We start from the raw sequence: 21483 nt of genomic DNA, 5'->3' as shown, positions 1-21483 counted from the left end.
GAGGCTGAAGGGAGAAAGTGGTGTAGATGAGGGGCCCTTCGTTCATTGAAAAGAGACCCCCCTCACCCAGTCAGGGACTTGAGTGGCACTGCTCTGGGCGGCTGGGAGCTCCCTTCTTGGCAGCTCCACATGGGATGTTGCTCCCCTCTTTTGCCTTCTGGGTCTGCTAAGAAAACGTCCCTGGGCCAGGCTGTGATGGAGCTGATGGGGTGGGAAACCAGAATGTGCTGCTTGAGGATCCCAGACAGAGAACACATTCAGGTCTCCAGAGGAGCTAACTGCATGGCCTTTATTCATAAAGGACCCTCTTCACTGGACCGAGAGGTCTTTATGGGTGGGGAGCAGCTGGTATTCATTTCTGTAGCCATAGACCCTGGCGTAGATCCTGCATGCAGTAGGCTGGTTGGATAGATGGGTGAGTGGATGTGTGGCAGGATGGTTTTTTGAGGACATAAATGAACCTAGAGATTGAAAACATTGCAGTTGGATGAATGGTTGGCTGGATGGAGCTCAGAGAGATGGACAGATGGGTGGTTGGGTGGAAAGATAGATGAATAAAAGGGTGGATGAAAAAGAGGATGGTGAATCTGTGGATGGGTAGCTGAAAGGAGGATGGGTGGATGGGAGGATGGATGGATGCATAAATAGATGGAGTGGGTAAAAGGAAGATGGATGATTAGGTGGATGGATAACTGGGTGGTGGTTGATGGAGGATGGAGAGGATGAATGAGGGGCTCATTCCAAAACAAGGATTGGTCAGGGCCTGTTGAGGACATCACACCTTATGGTCAGCATGTGGCACATTTCTCTCCCCTAACTGTTTTGCACAGACATGTCTTGAGATCCTCCAGGCTTTTGTTGCATTCTCCAGAGTTCTCATTGCTATGGCTATGCTAGTGAAGTCTCTCTGCCTAATTAGAACTGTCAGCTCCCTGGTGGGCCATGCTGTCCGTTGTTGGGGTCAGGCTGGGACATGATGTGCATGGGGTGCAGGGGATGATGTGTTTGCTAGACTGTGTGGGGAATTCTTTATGACAGGTCAATCATCTTTCTATACAAACCTCATAGGTCTTTCCAAATAATCAAGGAATCAAGAGTGTGACAGGAGAAGAGGGAGGAGAAAGGATTCTGAGTTAATGGGATGGGGGAGACAAGATAGAAATAAATTTCTTTTCAGGACATTATTCCTGACCCATGTGGGACTGTCCTCACATATGCAGACATGGACCTTCCAGAAAGTGCTTTCTCTGATAGCCCAATCTCCTTTCTCAGCAGTCCCAGGAGGCCACAGGGAAAGCCTGTCTCCTTTGGGGAAAATGAGCCTCAGAGAGAAGAAAGGATTGCTTCCTATCTCTGGATTTGACTTGTTTCTCTGGAGGTGGCAGGAATGGGTGCTGGAATGGGAAGCTCTTTGTCTCCCTAGTGATAGGGGCCCTGCGGGTGTGGAGGGGAGACCAGACTCCTCCATCCTGGTTGGACTGCATCACTGCCCAGGGGAATCGGGGGAGACATGCCAGCTCTGGTCCTGTCGAAGCTCCGGATTTTCTGCATCAGCAAAGGCTTTGATCATCCTGATCAGCAGTCAACTCATCACCATTAATTGAATTACATTTCAAGCAGGATTCCTGGAGAGGTTCTGTTGCAAATGGTGCAGAAGGACAATGGGGCTTTTCTGCACACCACGGCTCATCCTGCACTCTGGGAAGTTGGGGGAATGTGCGCTCGCCGGCGGCGCTTTCCTCAGAAAATGCACAAACCTTCCTGTGCTCCCTTTCCTCTTATATTTAGGATCACAAGCACCAAATCTCATCCTCCATACTCCATCCAAGTAGTGCATGGATCGTTTTTTCCCCCCTGTGAAATCAGAAAAAAAAAACTGGACCTCTTTTCATTAAGACAGTCTCAGTACAGTTAAGCATCTAGAAGAAATGCACAAGTCTCTCAAAGCCTCGATGGGGATAATGAACAGATTTACTGAGATTTTCTTAATGGGATCACCAACGAGGATTTATTAGCAAACTTCCTAAATGTTCTCTTTTGTCCCTTTATGTCCTTGAAGACTGGATCTTCTAGCAACTGCTCAGATCTCTGCTTTCTTTTCAAAACGCCCAATCTCCAGACTGTCTTTCTTCCTTCACTATTCCTTCTGGCTCTGGCCAAGGCCTTTTAAGCAACTCCCATCTCCAACATTTTTATTTTCCTTCCAGTAAAGACAAGTCCATTTTTTTTTTAAACTTTGGGTTTATTTTATTTATTTATTTATTTATTTATTTATGGCTGTGTTGGGTCTTCGTTTCTGTGCGGGGGCTTTCTCTAGTTGCGGCAAGCGGGGGCCACTCCTCATTGTGGTGCGCGGGCCTCTCACTGTCGCGGCCTCTCTTGTTGCGGAGCACAGGCTCCAGATGCGCAGGCTCAGTAATTGTGGCTCATGGGCCTAGTTGCTCCGCAGCATGTGGGATCTTCCCAGACCAGGGCTCAAACCCGTGTCCCCTGCATTAGCAGGCAGATTCTCAACCACTGCGCCACGAGGGAAGCCCCCCAAGTCCATTTTTTTTAATTAATTTTTTATTGGGCTATAGTTGCTTTACAATGTTGTGTTAGTTTCTGTTGTACAGCAAAATGAATCAGCTATACGTTTACATATATCCCCTCTTTTTGGATTACCTTCCCATTTAGGTCACCACAGATCACTGAGAAGAGTTCCCTGTGCTGTACAGTAGGATCTCATTAGTTATCTAATAGTAGTGTCTATAGGTCCATCCCAATCTCCCAATTCATCCCAATCCCCCTTCCCCCCTGGTATCCATATGTCCTTTCTCTACTTCTGTGTCTCTATGTCTGCTTTGCAAATAAGTTCATCTGTATCATTTTTCTAGATTCCACATATAAGTGTTATTATACGATATTTTTTTTTCTTTCTAACTTACTTCACTCTGTATGACAGTCTCTAGATCCATCCCCGTCTCTGCAGATTGCACAGTTTTGTTCCTTTTTATGGCTGAGTAGTATTCCATAAGACAAATCCATTCTTATGTAGTTACCTTCTGGCTCTCCTCATTCTCATCCTTCTCTGGTTCCCCACTCTGACCAGTCCAATGAAGGGAGCTCAGTGTCCAAGCTGGTTTGGCCAAATTTGCCTGGAGTGAGTTTGGCCGGGCTGCACAGGCTGAGGTACAAGGTTCAGCCTCTGGGAAGGTGAAGGTGGACAGAAAAGAAGTCAGGGATGCTGAGGGTGAGGTGCCCTCAGATTGTGTATGGCATCCTAAGGTTTCACCGTTAGAAATGTGCTAGTAAAACCATCTTTGGTTCTGAGGAACAGAAATCCACTCAAACTAGTTAGTGTCAAAAAATTATTACAAGGACATAGGAATTTCTTTCACAACCCAAAGAGAAGGAGGAAGCTGGGACTCAGGAATGGGCTGAGACTAGAATCTAGAAAGTGGCCCACTCTCTCCCTGTTCCTCTCTCCCCTCCCTCAGTCTCCCCCTCATCCCCCCTCTCCCCATCTCTCTCACTTGGCACTCAGTTCCAGTCACATGAAGAAATTAACACTAACATTTTGAGTTCAAATACCTGGAGAAGATTCTCACTGACTCAGCTTGGCTCAAGTGGTCTCCCCAGGTCTGGTCAACTGTGGTCAGGGAGCAGGGATCATGAGACACAAACAGGGCTGCCAGGACCCACACTTGTGGTGTGGGAAGGCAAATTCTCAGGGAAATGGGATGACTCATGGGCTGTGCAGATACCCCTAAGGTGTTTACCATAGGAGGTACTTGTTGGATAAATAAAAGTGGGACAAATGCTTATGAGACTCATTGCTATTAACATGGCTGTGATCAAACTATATAAGATTTTGTCCTGCTGCATTCTTGTTTTAGTAGTTTTCCATATTATTATATTCATTTTATAGACTTCAACTGGATTAATTATAAATTACTTAATTTTCTCATTGTGGGACATTTAACTTGTTTAAAAATTTTTTCAACCATTATAAATAATACAGCAATAGTCATCTCTATGTATAAGGTGCTTTCTAGGTTTTGTATTATTTTCTTTGGAATAGATTGCTAGAGGTAGAATTAAAGTTTCAGACTCTTGTTTGTAAATGAGAGAATCTACCGGGGATATTTAAGCAGAAAGGAATCTTTACACAAGATAATAGGTATCTCTGGGGGGTTGGGGTGGTGATGCAGAGAACTAGGCTTGGACATAACCAGGAACAGTGCAGCTAGAATCTGCTCCATCCCGTTGTGGGACTTTCTAGTGAAACACTCTTGCTGCCATTTCCTGATGCTTTGCTCTAATGACTCCTGGGTTTTGGGCTCCAGAAACTCTGTCACATATTCTCTAGGAGGACCAGTTGCCTCCAACAGCACACTACTAGAAAACTGAGCTCTTTGCACATGGCTGTCATTTCATCTCTCCCTTCTGAATCCAGGTCTCATGCGGGTGAGTCATACTGGCAGAACTTGGGACCCATGTCCTCAGTCTAGTAATAAGGAAGTCTGATAAGTGGATCTTTGGATTCCTAGCACAGGCAGGTAAGACTCATGTGAAACTACCAAAATATCATGGGGTTATTAAAAAGATGTCAGACCACCATGAATGATGGATGCCTAGTATGTGTTCAGATGCAAATTTAGAGGAAAGACTATACAGGCTGGAGGAGTGGCTCAGTGATATCATCAAGAGCACAGGTGCTTTCTGTTTTTCAGTGTATTGATAACGTATGCCCTCATGGTCTAAAATAGCTGCCATACCTCCAAGCATCACGTCATTATTTGATAGATCCCAAGGAGGAAGGAAGAAGGTAGAGCAAAAGGGATTTCTTCTTAAGAGCTTTCTATTTGCAAAGATTAAAGTCTTGAGCAGACTTTCCTTTATGTGGTCTAAGTCAAATGTGTACTCCTACACCCATCACTGGCAAAAAGTAACGGGACTACCATGATTGCCTTAGATCTGGGCTGAGTACATTGCTCCCCAAAGTTTAGATTCTGTTAGTAGGAAAGAAGCAGGAATAGATTTGGGGAAAGCAAGAGTATCTGTCATAAGGCGAATTAACATTTATTTATTTATTTATTTGATTTATTTAAAAAATTTATTTATTTGGTTGTGCTGGGTCTTAGTTGTGGCAGGCAGGCTCCTTAGTTGTGGCTGGCGTCTCCTTAGTTGTGGCATGTGAACTCTTAGTTGAGGCATGCATGTGGGATCTAGTTTCCTGACCAGGGATCGAAACTGGGCCCCCTGCATTGGGAGCAAGGAGTCTTAACCACTGTGCCACCAGGTAAGTCCCGTCATTTATTTTTATATGAATATTCTAAGATTTCTAATACCTATTGCCAAATTGTTTCCAAAAGGGTTGTACCAACTTAAATTCTTATAAACAACATATGAGTATGTCAGTTTTACCACACCCTTGCCCACTCAGGAGTTTTGCATATTTATTAGTAACATGGTACTGAGCTCTCTTATTATTTCTGATACTTTTTTAGATTAAATTGTCTTGAATTTTACAAGAATATAATCTTATCATGAATGAATGAATGAAAATGATAGTATAGTCTCATTTTTAATAGTTATAGTTTTAAATGCTGCTTCTTATTGTACTGATCAGGCCTTTCTGAACAGTCTTAGTTAATAATGGTGATAACAAGCCTCCCTGTCTTGTTCCTGATTTTAACATCAAAACTTGAGTGTTACGTTGGTAGGTGTGAAGTGAATTATTCATTTGAGATATGTCTGATTTCCTCAGATTTAAGCTATTGGTTCTGAGATGCACCAAGTTAATGATAACTTGATGGGAAGGGGAGGGGAAGGAATTACTTAATATTAACCTTACACATTGATCGAAAGGTATTATTTCAACAATGTGAAAGAAATAGAATAAACAAGGAGAGTGTATATTTTCTTCCCATTGATAGTGTCATATAATTAAATACACAATTATTTGAATATAACCAGGATCCTCATGGAAGATAAATTCTTTGTATAATATATACTTTATTATGTTTAGCAAGTACCATTCTATTCCCAGATTTTAGAATTTTCATGAGGTAAACATGTTGAATTTAACAAGAGTCTAAGCATAAGGCTGTCACTAAAAAATTGATGCCCTGATCTGGGAGATTATATGAGTAATTTCCTAACACTAAATCATTTTTGGAATCCTGGGATGGATCCTACTTTATTGTTAAGCATTATTCTTTTAATATTCTATTGAATTCTATTTTCTGGTATTTTATTTAGGATTATTACACTTTTTAAAAAAATTTATTTTATTGAAGTACGGTTGATTTACAATGTTGTGTTAATTTCTGCTATACAGCAAAGTGATTCAGTTATACATATTTATACATTCTTTTTCATATTCTTTTCCATTATGGTTTATCACAGGATGTTGAATATAGTTCTCTGTGCAATACAGTAGGACTTTGTTGTTTATCCATTCTATATGTAATAGTTTATATATGCTAACCCCTACACTTATTTCTTTTCTTTTTTTAAAATTTTATTTATTTTTGGATGTGTTGGGTCTTCGTTGCTGTGCACAGGCTTTCTCTAGTTGCGGTGAGCGGCGGCTGCTCTTCTTTGCGGTGCGCGGGCTTCTAATCACGGTGGCTTCTCTTGTTGCGGAGCACGGGCTCTAGGTGCGCGGGCTTCAGTAGTTGCAGCACACGGGCTCAGTAGTTGTGGCTCGTGGGCTCTAGAGCGCAGGCTCAGTAGTTGTGGCGCACAGGCTTAGCTGCTCCTCGGCATGTGGGATCTTCCCAGACCAGGGATCAAACCCTTGTCCCCTGCATTGGCAGGCGGATTCTTATCCACTGTGCCACCGGGGAAGTCCCTCTACACTTATTCTTTAAGTGAGGAGAATCCATATTGTTTACTATTTCTCTCAGATTTTGTTGTCAGAGTTAGGATAGATTCATAAAATAAATTAGATTGCTGTTCAACTTTTTTTCAGGTAGTAAAATTGTTCACATGACAAGAATTAGAGGTTTCTTAAAAGTTAAATTTGACATGTGGACATGCAGCCTTTTATGGAAGTAAATATTTGGTAAATTTTTCCTTGATTATTAATCTTAAAGAATTCTTAAAGGATTGATTTTTATAATTTCTATTTTTCCCAAACAATCATCCATATTGTTGAGATCTTCAAATTCATTAGTAAAAAATATTAATAGCTAAGTGCCTTACAGTTTTTTTTGCGGGGGGAGGGTGAAAGTTTTTTTTATAAATTAAAAAAAATTTTATTGAAGTATAGTTGATTTAGAATGTTGCTTTCTGCTGTACAGCAAAGTGACTCAGTTATATATATAACTTTCATATTTTTTTCCATTATGGTTTATCACAGGATATTTGATACAGTTCCCTGTGCTATAAAATAGGACCTTGTTGTTTATCCATTCTATATATAATAGAATAGTTTGCCTCTGCTAATCCCAAACTCCCAGTCCTTCCCTCTCCTCTCCCCTGCCCTTGGCAACCACAAGTCTGCTCTCTATCTCTCTGAGTCAGTTTTTGTTTTGTAGGTGTGTTGATTTGTGTTGTATTTTAGATTCCACATATAAGTGATATCATATGGTGTTTGTCTTTCCTTTTTTTCTTTTTAAAGATATATTTATTTATTTATTTTTGGTTGTGTTGGGTGTTTGTTGCTGCATGTGGGCTTTCTCTAGTTGTGGTGAGCAGGGGCTACTCTCCGTTGTGGTGCGCAGGCTTCTCATTGCAGTGGCTTCTTTAGTTGCAGAGCACGGTCTCTAGGTGTGCGGGCTTCAGTAGTTGTGGAACGTGGGCTCAGTAGTTGTGGCTTGTGGGCTCTAGAGCACAGGCTCAGTAGTTGTGGCGCATGGGCTTAGTTGCTCCGTGGCATGTGGGATCTTCCTGGACCAGGGATCAAACCTGTGTCCCCTGCATCGGCAGGAGGATTCTTAACCACTGCGCCACCAGGGAAGCCCCTGGGTTGTTTTTTTGTTGTTGAATTGTATGAGCTGTTGGTATATTTTGGAAATTAACCCTTGTCACTTGCATCATTTGCAAATATTTTCTCCTAGTCTGTAGGTTGTCTTTTCATTTTGTTTATGGTTTCCTTTGCTGTGCAAAAGCTTGTAAGTTTGATTAGCTCCCATTTGTTTATTTTTGTTTTTATTTCTATTGCTTTGGGAGACTGACCTAAGAAAACATTGGTATGATTTATGTCAGAGAATGTTTTGCCTATGTTCTCTTCTAGGAGTTTTACAGTGTCCTGTCTTATATTTAGATCTTTAAGCCACTTTAAGTTTATTTTTGTGTATGGTGTGGTGTGAGAGTGTGTTCTAACTTTGTTGATTTACATGTGGCTGTCCAGCTTTCCCAACACGACTTGCTGAAGAGACTGTCTTTTTCCTGTCGTATGTTCTTGCCTCCTTTCTTGAAGATTAATTGTCCATAGGTATGAGTGCCTTACACTTTTTAATTTTTTCCCTATATCTGCTTCATTTTTTATCATTTAGCATTTTATCTTTTTTGTTATTTGCCAGAGATTTGACTATTTTAACTCTGGTTTTCCCCAAAGAACAGTCTTAAATGTATTTATTAATGTTATTGTTTTATTATGTTTGAGTTTTCTGTTTTTCTTTAAATAATCTAATGTTTTCAGTCCAAGTCAGTGTTACCTGTTTTTCACACAGCTGATGAAAGTTTGACTTCCAGTTTGATCCATGACTGTTTTTTTGCTGAGTTTTGGCATTTCTGGATTGCTGTGTGAATCAGAGCTACAAGGCAGGGATCTGTGTTCTTTTTCTCTGTGATGTAAGCATCTAGAACATCTAGAACAAGCATCTAGAACAGTTCCTGGCCCATAGTCGGGTGCAATATGTATTTATTGGCCAAATGAAAGAATGAATCTAGGGAACTGGTTGGAAGCTGCCGGAAGCCTCCTCTCCTGGGAAGACCTCTTGGGGGACGGGGAGGAGGGGGAGACAGGTCACAGGCCTGATTGCACAGTAAGCTTTTGCTCCTGCTTCTCCTCCCTCCCCCACCCATAGCCGGCTCCCCACACATTACAAAGGAAACCCTTGGAACCTGTGGTAGCCAGTGTTAGGGGCCAGGTCCTTTTGAGCTCCATCCTCCTAGGCCTGTGGCTTCTGGTGGTGAAGTCTCTTGTGGCCACAGCTAGAGATGCTGGCAAGAGTGTTAAGGTGTGGAGAAGGCTGTCTCCTGGAAGGCGAAGGTGAACTCTAGGTAAGAGATGAGTCAGCTGGATGGAGGAGCTGGACAGGAGCAGGGGCTGAGGCAAGAGCACACAGTTATTTTGATGAGAAAGACCCCAGGTAAGGTTTCATTTGTGGCCCTGCAGAGTTTTGAGCCTGAGCCCAGGATACCTGATGTGTTGAGGATAGGAATGACCATGCAGCAGCTTGTGCCTTAGGAACAAGAGAGACTGCCTGGGCTGGCTGGGGAGGTGCCCATCTGGTGGACACCTGCATCCATCTCATCTCCATCCAGAGATGCAGGATAAAATGCAGGATGCCCAGTTAAATTAGAATTTCAGATGAATGACAATTATTTTTAAAATACAAGCCCTACAGATTTGAGGCCTCTTGATTTACCCAGATCTGAGGCACGAGGCTTCCTAGAACCTGGAAGGACTACTCATTGGGAGGGCAGTAAGGCACGCCTCCCCTCCAACCCAAACACACCCTAAGATAGTCCCAGCAAAAAGTGAAGCCTTTGTTATAAGTCTTTGTTAGACTCATCCCACTCAGTCTTGTTCCTCAAATGCAAGTGTGAACTAAGCAAGCTCTCTACACCTTCTTCCTCTTGGTGATGGCCTTTTGGGAGATGCAAGTTCTGTCTCACGGGCTCTGCTGGGTACAGGGATGAGTGAGGTGAGCGCTTGCCTTCCAGCAGGTCCCAGTCAGTCAGAGGAGGTGGGGCAAGGGGCCAGGAAATAGTATTTTGGGCGGGCTGGGGATTATATAAACTGAGTGCTGGGGCTTGGCCAGAAGGACAGACGGGAGGGGTGAGGTGGGCAAGGGGGCCGTGCAGGAGATGACCAGAGGCTGAGGGGGAGCAGCCTGATGGCTACAGAGGGGAGGTGTGAATCCTGTAAGATCACGGGGACCCTCCCTCCCAGGTACTTCCTCAGTGCCATTTGCTTCCAGGGGCTCTGAAAAAGCTGAAGGACGACCTCTAAGTTTCTGGGCTACAAAACACACTTTGAGAAGTACTCTAGGTATTGCCACAAAGTTTGTTACTCTTTGACCAACCTCATTTATTTTAGGCAGAAGGTTAAAAACTATACAAATAATTTTAATGGACATAATTATGTTCTCATCACAAAATAATGTGACACAGTTTCATAATTACTCAGAAATGATCATTGTCTGAATAGCTATTAATTAGTGAATAGCTTTGGAAAAAAATTTCAATAGATTTGGGAAGCATTGTTAATAACCCATTACGTTATGTCTGGGGGCTCAAATCACCGTGTCATGTCAAAGCATAGATTTAGGGCTCTATTTTTAATCATTTCAAAATAATTAAGAATGTGCTGTGCATCTGATTGGACAGATTTGAGACACGAAAACCATATATCTGCATTAGGAAGGGAACGGATAATTTCCAGCCACAATGGAGATCAAAGCTCTTTCGACATCCATTTGGCAAGAGCATGCACATTTTATAGCTTCTCAAAAAGTATTAGTGATTTTAGATAAATAGCATTCGTCTTTTCTTTTCCTCTCCCCATGGCCTTCTCTCAAGCCAAGAGAGGAAAATCACACATTGTCAGGAACTTCTGACCTTGACTTGGAACTCCGGGGAGTCCAGCCACACGTTGTCGCTAGCAGAGTGGGGGTATTTCTACATTACTCTTTGCCTTTCTCCAGAGAGGGTCAGCGGGAAGCAGCCTTGCCCTCCTCTCTGAGGGAGACGCTCATGCTTTTAGGGGATGGGTGCTGGAATCCCTTTTAGGCCAGCACCCTTCCTGTCTCACTGGAGCCTGCAATATTAGGGTGTTTTGAGCCTTTGGGAGCAGCCCCACCTCCTGGACTTTCCTGTAATCCTTGTTGGGGAGGGGAGGGGAGTTGATGCTTACCGAGAGTCTCTGTGTGCCAGGTGCTGTACTGGACACTTTTTTTTTTTTAATTAATTTATTTTTGGTTGTGTTGGATCTTCGTTGCTGTGTGTGGGCTTTCTCTAGTTGTGGCGAGCGGGGGCTACTTTTCACTGGGGTGTGCAGGCTTCTCATGGCGGTGGCTTCTCTTGTTGTGGAGCACGGGCTCTAGGCGTGCGGGCTTCAGTAGTTGTGGCACACGGGCTTCAGTAGGTGTGGCTCACGGGCTCTAGAGCGCAGGCTCAGTAGTTGTGGCACATGGGCTTAGTTGCTCCGCGGCATGTGGGATCTTCCCGGACCAGGGCTCGAATCCGTGTCCCCTGCATTGGCAGGCGGATTGTTAACCACTGCACCACCAGGGAAGTCCTGGACACTTTATGTACATTGTCTCAAGCCTCCACTGGAGCAGGTACTGTCATCCCTGTCTTACCAGTGAGGGAACTGATGCTCAGAGAAGTGAGGGGATCCTACAAGATTGTTTACCTTGAGGAGGAAGCTTAAGGCTTGGAGAGAATCTTTGGGTCCAATATGCTATCTGATGTTTGACTCCTTTGGTGACTGACCCGTGTCACCAGAGGGCTGACCATTTGGTCCTCCAGTCCAGGGCCACCACCTCTTGTGGAGGGGTGTTTCCTACCAAATGACCTGTCCCATTCAGCATGAGTAATGAATGTATATACTCATTGTTTAAACCAAAAATGCATATAAAGTAGAAGATGATAGCTCTCCCATGTCCCTTCTAAATCTATTCATCAGAGGAAATCACTGTTAGCACTTGAGTGTCATTCCAAATACCTTCCTAGGCATGTATAAATATGTCATTTTTTTACTGTAAGTAGGATCATACGTATGGCTCTGATATGCTTCTCACTGAACCATAGACTGGGGATGTGCTTTCAGATACGTATACGCACCTACTTGATTCTATTGATGTATCATCTACCAGCTCTCCAGCTATCACCCGTCTATCAGTTATCAATCTCTGTAACCATCTATCTTTATCTGTCTAGTTGGTTCTACCTTCAAAATACAATCTTCAAGGTGGATCTGACCATTTCTTACTTCTATCTTCCTGTATCTTAATTGGATTTTGATCATAGCCTCCTACCTGGAACCCCTGCTTCCACTCTAGCTCTGCCCTAGAGGCAATTCTGAACCCAGAAGTCAGCGCGTGCCTTTCAAAATGCAACTTGGGGTACATCACTTCTTTGCTCAAAACCCTCCCATCAGAGTAAAAGCCATAGCCTTGGCTTATATAAGCCATGGCCTTGGAGTCTCTCCGTGGTCTGCCTCCTGCTGCCATCCTGATCCATTTCTTTGATTACCCCGCCCACCACTCTCCCCCTCGTTTACTCTGCTCCTGCTGTGCTCGCATCCTTGTTGTTCTTTGAACTTGCCTAGCATGCTACTGCCTCCAGGCCTTTGGATTTACTGTTTGTGCTGCTTGGAATGTTCTTCCCAGAAAACCTTGTGGTTCCTTCTCTTCCTTCCTTTCATTTTTTTTTTTAAGAAACAGTGGTGTGCATGTGCCGGAGGCCAGATTTGTGTGTCATGTTACACGGGACGTATTCCTCAACTGCATGACTGTATCAGTGGCTACTGAGTTATCTGTCAGTTGTTCGCCAGTTAGCGTATTTATTTGTATTTTCTCAACAGATGTTAAGGTACAACTGTGTTTTTCCCAATGGTATCTAAAAACCATAGTACTTAATTCCAACAGTTGTGAAGATGTCTCTTAATTGTGTGAAGAATTGGTGTCATTACAAACATTTGTGCTCAAATGTAGTAAAGACCTTTCCTGACCACCCCGCTATAGATTGATGTAATTTCTTAGGGTGATTTAAAAAAATCATGTGCACATACACCCCAAGTCTAAGCCAGCATTATAATTACTGATGAAATATAAAGGCGTTCAAATTTACACGAGGAAAAAGACAAACCTGTTGAATTGGTCTCTCTATTCATGCGCCTGCACTGCACTGCTGGATCGGGCAGACAAAGAAGGGATGGCAGACTGGAGGTCCTGGACTGGTCACAGAATGTCCAGAGAAGTAGTAGGCTAAAACAACTTGGGAAGAGGAGGGTGTGGTCAGAGTGTGATGTCTGAATTAATGATGGTAACAGGGGAGTACTGTTGGTAGATGACAAGGTCCAAGGTGGGACTCTTGGTGGCCGAGATGGAGTGGAGGAGGAGGGCACTGGAACGAGGTGGTCTAGGAAGTGGAGGTCGGGGCGCAGGACGGGTTATCCATGTGGATATTGGTCACCCAGGAGGAGGGAAGGAGTGGGGGTGAAGGGGAAGATGGGTGCCAGGTGCACAAGTCTTAGACTAATGAGTTGCCAATCAATGGGTGACACGATAAGGAGGCTATTGAAGGTGGGGAAGTATTGATGTGACAGCAGAGAGGGAAAGGACTCCACTTCCCATCCCCGAGGGCCTGGGGAAGCGGCATCTTCCATGGAAAGTCAGGTTTCAGAGAAGGCAGGCTTTTGAATAGAGGCTGATGATATGGGAGAATTTTTCTTTTTAGATTTGAGAGAATACTTTATTAACTGTAAAACACTATCCAAATTGCAGTCAGTTATTTCCTGTCCTTTTCGATATGGGAGTATTTTAAAATTATGGAGCTGTAGTTCTAGAAAGCCTAGTGGAAGGCTGAGGTATTAGAGGAGCTCTGTCCTAGAGAATTACAGATATTAAAATTCCTAATTGAAAATTTTAGACAGTCTTAATAATATAGTATATTTCTAGCATTTTATACTTATTTCCCTTCACAGTATACCAATTTACGTATAATTAACATTTAGTTGAGGCCAAAGAAATGGCTGCTTTCTTTCTGTGCGCTTAACGATTCCTCCCTTGTCTCAACTGATGTGTCACCTCCCAAGTCGGAATGAAAAACACCTTTGGCTGTAATTGTGTCCCCTCTTTCCATAGCCTCTTACCTGAATCTGTGAGCCCAGTGGGACAGTTTCTGGCTGGATTCCCCCTGCCCCACCATCCTCTGAACAGCAGACAGAGCCTTGACACAAACATCAATAACGTCACAGAGACACTAAGGCAGGGTGAGGCCACCTTGCATGGTTTCTTGGCTGTGGACATCAATGAGACTCCTGGAGAGGGCTGTCTGAGTGCATGAGATCCAGTCTTTACTCCAGGTTCTGGGCGAATTCAGCTTACTCTAGGATTACATGAGAAAGAGCCTAGAAGAACGTCCAGCAGGTTTTCTGGTGCACAGTAGGTTGTTTTTTTGTTGGTCAAAAGGTATGTTGGTGGCAGCAGGGTGTCCGAGCGGTTTGTTCAGCCTCTGCGTTGCAGTAATGCTTCTGGCTGCAGTCCCATCCATCAGGACCGTGGCTGTCGTGGAGGAAGTTGCTGATGCACAGCCATGAATCACAGTGCGAGAACTGCTCATAATTGCCTAATGTGTGTTTTCACTTTTCAAATTTAAAACCGTTTACTGCTGGGAGCAGATGTTAAATTCAGGACGCTTGTCAATTGTTGGCGCTATACACAAAAAAGATGCTTAAAATTAGAAGGCTGATTGAATTTTAAGTACAGTGATCACAGTGGTTGGAACTAAAATAATTGAAATGGTAAACAGCTTATTGTGGGAGATGGGAGGAAGCAATGGAAGGAGAAGCCAAACTTAAATTTGAAAACCCATGATGCAGAGTTATAATGGGAATTCTACAATGGTTGTTAAGTTAATTAATACTTAATTGTAATAGAAACTATCTAGCAGGGCTTAAAGAACATTCATTCTTGACTTACATGATTGCAAGAGAAGCCATATGGATTCAGTAATAATAGTAAGAATGATAACCATCGTGTATTGGGCATCTGCTATGTGTCAAATATGGGATGCACAGCCAGACAGGCTGGCCTGAGACAAGTCTGGACCCCCTGCAGCAACACAAGGAGGGTGTGCTCAGAGGAGGCTGGGTCTTGGCCGCTGAGCTCTGGTGGAGCGGCTCCTCATCCTTTTGGTGCTCGGGGTGAGCGCGTGCCGTACGTCAGCTGCAGCAGCAGCAGCAGCTTTTAGTTCTTTGGCCATATTGGTCCTTCTTTTAGGGACACCTCCCCTAGCTACCCCCCCTCCCCACCGCCCTCTCTGCTTTGCCAAGGTGACTTCTAATCCTTCAAGCCTCAGCTTAGAGGTTTCTCCAGGAAGCTTCCCTGATTCTGCCGTGACTCTCACCCTCTGCTGGGTCTAGTGACCGCCTGTCCTCCCAGAGTATCCTGCACACCCTGTATCACGGTTCTGATCACACTGGGCTGTCAGCGGCCGTTCACTGGCCCAGCTGCCCCGCTAGCTCATTGGTTGTGTGAGGTCCAGCTCTTGCTGGGCTGCAGCCTCAACATCAGCGCTATGCCCAGTGTGTAGTAGGTATTTGGCAAGTGTGGGATGAAGCCCCTTCACAGCTTCCAGTCCTTGGGAAGAAGCACAGTGTGTGGCCCCTTTGCTGTCTGCTTTCACTGGCATCCACCCTGTGTTTGCGCGGGTTCCTGTGCTCCAAGGGCTGGCTGAGTGCACAGACTACTGGGAAGTGGCACGTGTGGAGGGAGGGTGGAGAAGCACCAGAAAGGTGAGATCCTAGCCCGGCCTCAGCTGCTGAAGCGCCCCACCCAGGGAACCGCCCTGACCCCTTGAGAGGGGGATGTGTTGTATGGAAATGGGTGCTTGTTGCAATTCAAGTGAGTTTAAGTCAGGGCTCAGTTTTCCGTTCCGTTCTGAGGTTTGCTCTTTGATGCGAATTTTTGGCTGCGCTTGAGGGCTGTGTGCTTCACAGGCCTGCTTGTTCCCTGTTGTTATTGTTGGTGGGCTGTAAGCCAAGTAGATTTTCATGTTCCTAAACTCACAAGTGTTGTTGCAGTTTGAAATCCAGCAAAGATACCCTATTTCTGCCTTGTTATGTGCTTCATGTGGTGGTCGAGATGCTCGTTACGTAAATATCGTGTTTTAGGCTTGGATCTGCATGAGGAGCCCCATGCAAAGCACCAAGAGAGTGCCAGCTATCCTGGGAAAGTCCTTGGTGATGCTGCAAGGTCAGAGATCAAGTCTTAAGCCTGTGGGCCTTAATGAGGAAGAAGTGTGGCCAACAGTGTCCATCAGTATTAAGAGAGTGACAACTTTTTTTTTTAAATTTATTTATTCAAATTTATTTATTTTTGGCTGTGTTGGGTCTTCGTTGCTGCGTGCGGGTTTTTGTCTAGTTGCGGCGAGTGGGGGCCACTCTTCGTTGCGGTGCGCAGGCTTCTCATCGCGGTGGCCTCTCTTTTCGCGGAGCACCGGCTCTAGGCATGCGGGTTTCAGTAGCTGCAGCACGCGGGCTCAGTAATTGTGGCTCGTGGGCTCCAGAGCACAGGCTCAGTAGTTGTGGCGCACGGACCTAGTTGCTCCGCGGCATGTGGGATCTTCCCAGACCAGGGCTCGAACCTGCGTCCCCTGCATTGGCAGGCAGATTCCTAACCACTGCACCACCAGGGAAGCCCCAGAGTGACAACTTTTTTTTTTTAAATTTATTATTATTATTATTATTATTATTATTTTTAAAACATCTTTATTGAAGTATAATTGCTTCACAATGGTGTGTTAGTTTCTGCTTTATAACAAAGTGAATCAGCTACACATATACACACGTTCCCATATCTCCTCCCTCCCGCATCTCCCTCCCTCCCACCCTCCCCATCCCACCCCCCCAGGCGGTCACAAAGCACCGAGCTGATCTCCCTGTGCTATGTGGCTGCTTCCCACTAGCTATCTATATTACATTTGGTAGTGTATATATGTCCATGACACTCTCTCACCCTGTCACATCTCACCTCTCCCCCTCCCCATATCCTCAAGTCCATTCTTTAGTAGGCCTGTGTCTTTATTCCCATCTTGCCACTAGGTTCTTCATGACCTTTTTTTTTTTTTCTTTCTTAGATTCCATATATATGTGTTAGCATACTGTATTTGTTTTTCTCTTTCTGACCCACTTCACTCTGTATGACAGACTCTAACTCCATCCACCTCATTACAAATACCTCCATTTCATTTCTTTTTATGGCTGAGTAATATTCCATTGTATATATGTGCCACATCTTCTTTATCCATTCATGTGATGATGGACACTTAGGTTGCTTCCATGTCCTGGCTATTGTCAATAGAGCTGCAATGAACATTGTGGTACATGACTCTTTTTGAATTATGGTTTTCTCTGGGTATATGCCCAGTAGTGGGATTGCTGGGTCGTATGGTAGTTCTATTTTTAGTTTTTTAAGGAACCTCCATACCGTTCTCCATAGTGGCTGTATCAATTTACATTCCCACCAACAGTGCAAGAGTGTTCCCTTTTCTCCACACCCTCTCCAGCATTTATTGTTTGTAGATTTTTTGATGATGGCCATTCTGACGGGTGTGAGATGGTACCTCATTGTAGTTTTGATTTGCATTTCTGTAATGATTAATGATGTTGAGCATCCTTTCATGTGAAGAGTGACGACTTTTGATAGCTTAGGAAAGTCATGGCCCTTGCATCTGTTTTCCTTTAATGTGTCCTCTCACAAGGCGTGTGTGCATAATTTTTTAATTGCCAGAAGGCCCTTAGTTATTGAGACAGCAGATTTGAATCCAGATTCCATCACATACTAGCACTGTGACCTTGGGCACATCATTCTCCTCTTTGGGCCTGAGTTTTCTCATCTCTAAGTTGGGGATGACAACCACAGGTGGTTGTGACAATAAAATGAGACAAGTGCTCACCACTAGGCCTGGCACATCACAAATGTTAAATATAGGATAGGCATAGTGTTAGTTCAGTTCTTATTTAAAATCCCTAACTCGTACCGAATTTAGATTTCAGCCTCTTGCATGCTACCAGACAGACTCTGGTGTCTGTAGTCTTTCTTCTTCCCAGAGTAGAGTCACATGGATTCTGATTCTGAGAGTAATTTACTCTGTGGTCCAATAAAAGGACTTTGGGAAGGGGATTCCAGCCAGCTCTATGCTTCCCTGCTTGGGGAAGACTCTCTTTTGTTTCAGGTTATCTCTGCCTATAGTATAGACAGTGTGACCATGACAGAAAGAGAAATGTTTGGTGTGCTTAAGGATTCTATGTGTGGTTGGAGCAGGTGAAAAAGACCTTCTTGTGGCAAGTCTGGGTGACCCTGTATTATCATCTGTCCACTCCTCAGCAGGAGAAGGCTGCTTGTGCTTGTGTGTGTGTGTGTGTGTGTGTGTGTGTGTGTGTGTATCTAAGAAAGCTTCTCTATGTTTGGTAGAGACTTGGGATTGGCCCAGCTGTCCAATGTTGACTAAAGTTGCTGCTGTGACAGATGTTCTTTTGTTTAGGGATTCATTTTGTGGTATTTAGTATAAAAACTTGAGGTAAACAGTTACTGCTCAAAGATTCATACTCTACATTAAAACCTCCTTATTAGCAATCTGATTCAATGGGCACATAACCCAGAGTCCTGAGATAGTCATTTGCCACCTAGTGACCATACTTCATCAGATAATGGTGTGAGAACCAGCTGGGTGGCAGCCCTGCGAGGTCTGAAGTTGCTTCCTGAGCTCCAAGGATCCATCAGAAGCTGATTATTAAAGTGTCAACCAGTACCCTCCCCTTGGCACTCCGTCTAAGGTCTGCTGGTTTCGACAGCACACAAGCAAAATCCCGGGCGAGAAGACCTAGAAGGAAAGCCAGCCCTGGAAGTTGGGCTCTGCTGTTTTTTTTGCTGTGTGACCACTTTTTCTCTTTTCCTGACCTTGTACCCATGCTACTAACTCTCACTGTACAGTTGACCCTTGAACAACATGGGTTTGAACTGCATGGCTCCACTTATACACAATTTTTTTCAGTAGTAAATACTACAGTACTACATGATCCATGGTTGATGGAATCCATGGATGCAGAGGAACTGTATATACAGAAGGCCAACTATGAGTTATAGATGGATTTTTGATTGCACAGATGGTGGGCCCCCCCTAATCCCTGTGATGCTCAAAGGTTAACGGTATATGTTATCAAAAGTTCCTTCAAGGCCCCCCAGATGTAGAGGAGTTCTGGTTCATGGAGAAGAAGGGCTGATGTGCAGAGCTCTGAATTGCCCAAGGTGAAGGCTCTTTAAGCTCCAGAGGTTTTCTATTCATCATCCAAACACCCAGGGTTATAGATCCTGTGAGAAGGCTGCTGCACAGGTTCAGCTCTTCTGGGGTTAGGAAATTGTTAGTGGAAATAAGACACCATGTTTATCAAACTCCCCTCATGTCTTGCCTTCTGGGGCCTCACTCTCTGTCGCTGGTGTTTTTTCCCTAGCTTCAGGAGAGGTCTGACGGATGGTTGGCAAATGCAGCTGGAATGCCCATCATTTCCACATGTATGTTCCCTCCGCAGGACAAGAGAAACTGATTTTCTGATTAGCCAGAGAATTCTTTGTCCTTTTGTCTTTTCCATTGTGCATCTGGAACAGTATTTCTTCTCCAAAGCCTCAGAAGCTAGTTTTCTAAAAGCAAGTGAGAAAAAGAAAGATAATTAAAATGAGCCAAAGTAGAGAACACATTGAAGGTTGAGATCTCCATCTAGCTTATCTAGCTTTGTAAAATGTTATTTGTCTTGACGAATATTTCCATATTTCATCTCGTTCCTCCTTGTGTGTTCATACATCAAATCAACATAGTGTGACTTGCTCTAGTACAGTGGAACTGAAGGTCAAGACATTCAATTGCCCAGTAGCCACAGGGACACTTTTTTTGTATAACACCTGACTGGTTAACAAATAGAATTCTGGTTATGGAATCTATTACGGCCCACAGTGGTCTTCACAGTAACTCTCCTAACAGAAGCATGGCTGTTCATCTGTAAAATTTATATTTGTCTTTACTGGTTCTCTCAGGAATATCCCTGGACTTGAGGAGCTGGTGGTAGATGTGGGCATCTGCCTTGCCAGTCCCCCGTGTCAGAGCCTTCTTCCTGTGCAGGAGCTGCGTCTGGGTCCTCAGTGTGTGGAGTGGGCCTAGCACGGCAGTGTAGGCTCATTACAGGTAACCTTGCCAAAGCTCCCAGAGTGTTGTTGGCTTGGAAAAAAGTTGTACCCAGTCATTGGACTTGCCCTTTTCACCTGGGCCCAAGTCTATAGGGATACACAGGCCCTGGTGGTGGGGTTTGCAAAGGCACCAGGAAAGGTCTCCCGTTGCCTGGAAAGACTGCTCCCACCAACGTGCATTCATGTTAAGCTTCCTAGAGCTCTGCCCTTTTTGTGTTAAGCAATCCCTTCTACCTGTAAAACTCTGAATGTGGCACTGGAGGACATTGGTGGTTAAATTCCTTCTTCTGAGGTCAGGACCAGGCCCTGGGGCCAGAGAGAGAGGCTCTAAAGCCATACAGAACCTGGGAGCTTTGTTCTCCATCATCTTGTCTCGCAGTGAGGCAGCACTTGCTGTGCATATTTTGGGGAAAAGATGTTTTTATTTTTTCTGAATTTGTTTTATTTTAAAATTTATTTTATTTAAAAAAATTTACTTTATATTGTGGTATAGTTGATTAACAATGTTATGTTAGTTTCAGGTGTACAGCAAAGTGATTCAGATATACAATACATATATCTATTCTTTTTCAATTCTTTTCCGATTTAGGTTATTACAGAATATTGGGCAGTGTTCCCTGTGCTATACAGTAGGTCCTTCTTGGTTATCTATTTTAAATATAGCAGTGTGTACATGCCAATCCCAAACTCCCAATCTATTTCTGCCCCCCTGCTGCCCCGCTTTCCCCCTGGTAACCATAAGTCCGTTCTCCAAGTCTGTGGACCTCTTTCTGTTTTGTAAATAATCTCATTTGTATCGTATTTTTTTAGATTCTGCATATAAGTGATATCATGTAATATTTGTCTTTCTCTGTCTGACTTCACTTAGTATGATAATCTCCAGGTCCATCCATGTTGCAGCAGATGGCATTATTTCATTCTTTAAAATGGCTGAGTAATATTCCATTGTGTATATGTACCACATCTTTATCCATTCCTCTTTCTTTTTTTTTTTTTTTTTTTAATAATTTTGTTTATTTGGGGACTCTTTTTTTCTTTTTTTAAAGAGATTGGAGTTTATTTATTTATTTTTGGCTGTGTTGGGTCTTCGTTTCTGTGCGAGGGCTTTCTCCAGTTGTGGCAAGCGGGGACCACTCTTCATCGCGGTGCGCGGGCCTCCCACCATCGCGGCCTCTCTTGTTGCGGAGCACAGGCTCCAGACGCGCAGGCTCAGTAGTTGTGGCTCACGGGCCTAGTTGCTCCGCGGCATGTGGGATCTTCCCAGACCAGGACTCGAACCCGTGTCCCCTGCGTTGGCAGGCAGATTCTCAACCACTGCGCCACCAGGGAAGCCCCCATTCCTCTTTCGATGGAC

General features: G+C 44.1%; 2 long non-coding RNA genes across 2 annotated transcripts in view; one reads left to right on the top strand and one right to left on the bottom strand.

The window, feature by feature from the left end:
* Window positions 1-21483, top strand: part of LOC309657420 — a 1054509-nt gene that overhangs the window by 187547 nt on the left and 845479 nt on the right. The window lies entirely within an intron of this gene.
* Window positions 2247-21464, bottom strand: LOC309657421. The gene is made up of 2 exons (XR_014261807.1): window positions 21261-21464; window positions 2247-2336 (listed from the first exon to the last, which is right to left on the bottom strand). It is a non-coding gene; the product is annotated as an uncharacterized lncRNA (long non-coding RNA).

The sequence above is a fragment of the Balaenoptera physalus genome, assembly GCF_965194825.1.
Source record: "Balaenoptera physalus genome assembly, chromosome: 3".
NCBI classification, from domain to species: domain Eukaryota; kingdom Metazoa; phylum Chordata; class Mammalia; order Artiodactyla; family Balaenopteridae; genus Balaenoptera; species Balaenoptera physalus.
The sequence above is the reverse complement of the archived record's forward strand: the minus strand, read 5'-3'. Positions and strand labels throughout refer to the sequence as shown.